The sequence below is a fragment of the Hyalella azteca genome, unplaced genomic scaffold (genome assembly GCF_000764305.2).
Source record: "Hyalella azteca isolate HAZT.00-mixed unplaced genomic scaffold, Hazt_2.0.2 contig5416, whole genome shotgun sequence".
Classification (NCBI taxonomy): domain Eukaryota; kingdom Metazoa; phylum Arthropoda; class Malacostraca; order Amphipoda; family Hyalellidae; genus Hyalella; species Hyalella azteca.
The window spans coordinates 205,670-207,496 of record NW_025935608.1 but is presented as its reverse complement, the minus strand read 5'-3'; the positions used below and the strand labels follow the sequence as shown (position 1 = coordinate 207,496).

The 1,827-nt window shown below is 35.8% G+C and overlaps 1 non-coding gene across 1 annotated transcript; it reads left to right on the top strand.

The window, feature by feature from the left end:
- Nucleotides 1–664: 664 nt before the first annotated feature.
- Nucleotides 665–736, top strand: Trnae-uuc. The gene has a single exon. It is a non-coding gene; the product is annotated as a tRNA-Glu (tRNA).
- The last annotated feature ends 1,091 nt before the right edge of the window (nt 737–1,827 follow it).

Genomic DNA, 1,827 nt, shown 5'->3' with positions numbered 1-1,827 from the left:
AAATAACAAATTTTCAAAATGAAGAATCTTGATAACTTAAATTATTTTCAAAAGTTTTCAAACTTTGAAGACAAAGCGTTGATCTGTTTTGAGTAAACGGATTTATTTTTCGAATTAATTTAATTTACTTGAGCAGGTGAATGATTTGAAAAACCTTGAGACTGACTTGTGATGCATAATTTATTCATTTGGTTCACTCCACATTAGTTCAATAATAATGATAATAGTTATAATGGGAGAATAATGCAGAATTTCATTGGCATAGGAGTCCTGAAATTTTATTGCTATTGACGAAAGTGCTATTTGATTAAAAATAGTGTTCAATTATTTCTTAGGAATTGCGAATCAAGTGATAAAATTGAATGTTCCATTAAATTACATTAATTCTATATATATTTTTAGAGCACTTGGTTCAAAGCTAAAAGAATTGCTGTAAATGCTAAAGAATTGCTCCATGTGCATGTGGCATTTCGCTCGCCTCATCGTCATGGTAAAAAACAAGATTCCCTAATGTTTATCAATATGAGGACTCCTTGCTAACCTAATTTAAGAATTCATAATTGATATTAATCTGAAAAGTATTAATGGTAATAAAAAATTAACTTCTCTTTACAATTACTTGCCAGTTGTGAACATTAGTCTTTCAAAATCTGATCCATGTCAATCCCATGTGGTCTAGTGGCTAGGATACCTGGCTTTCACCCAGGAGGCCCGGGTTCGATTCCCGGCATGGGAAGCTGCTTTTGTTGGCAGAGGAGGTGACCTGTGGCCATATGTGCCAACCCCCTCCTCTCCGACCTCATTCCCCTCCAACCCCGTCCCTCCAACCCCCCATGCAACGCTGGGGTGTCTAGCGTCAGAGTTTCGCCAGTTATTTGGTCGACTTAGATTTAGAACGAAATAATTTTGTTGTACCTTCAAAGTATCTCGTTTTGCTGCTGGGGTGATTTAACTTTTGGATTCGTAGTATCTATTAATGGCATTTTCTAAGTAAAACATGTATAGCAATATATCATGTGCATAGATATACATGGTTAGCGAGAGCGAATTTTATTATAAGATGGCAAATGAAAATACGAACAAAAAAATTCTCAATAAAGCTCATTCTCAGAGCTTAAATCAAACCTGTATACATGGTTTCATGTACTGTGCATATATGCTGCTGATGCGATTGATGAAGTTCTGTATGTACGATGTAATGTGATCTTTTGGCACAACAATTGAAAGCGTGGTTAGTTTATTTTCTTCGGTGTGCAGTGACAAACAATTGAGACAAACGTGCAGTACAATTTACTATTATAATCAGCGTATTTGCGTTAAAGTTGATCGTCAATGAACGCTGAAGTCGAAGTACGTTACGATGAAAAATTTCTTTCTGCCAATATTTTGAAACCTGTTCAAGCTATACATGATTCTGGTGCAACGACATGGGACGATTACATGCATAGGTTGAACCCATGTCCCATGTTCTGGACGATATAGGACAATTACGTTGCATTGTCGCAGCTGTGTCCGTATATAACGTGTGAACGCATCATCGTTATCACTTCTGTTGCAGCTTCCGGTCAAATATCACAGCCTCCTTGTGAAACAGAAGCTAGATCATCAATTCAATGTCGCATGCAGCTGGAAACTTTTTTACGGCTTATTTGACTGAATAATAAATGCATTATTGCATTTTCATTAATGTTTGATTGTCATATGTTCGTATCTCTGCAGAAAATACAAGATTAAACATATGTTAAGAGCAGTTGAGATGAGATAACCAAGTTACAAATTAGAATCGGATATCCAATCGGTTTTGGAGGCGAATAAAATTTGAATTTT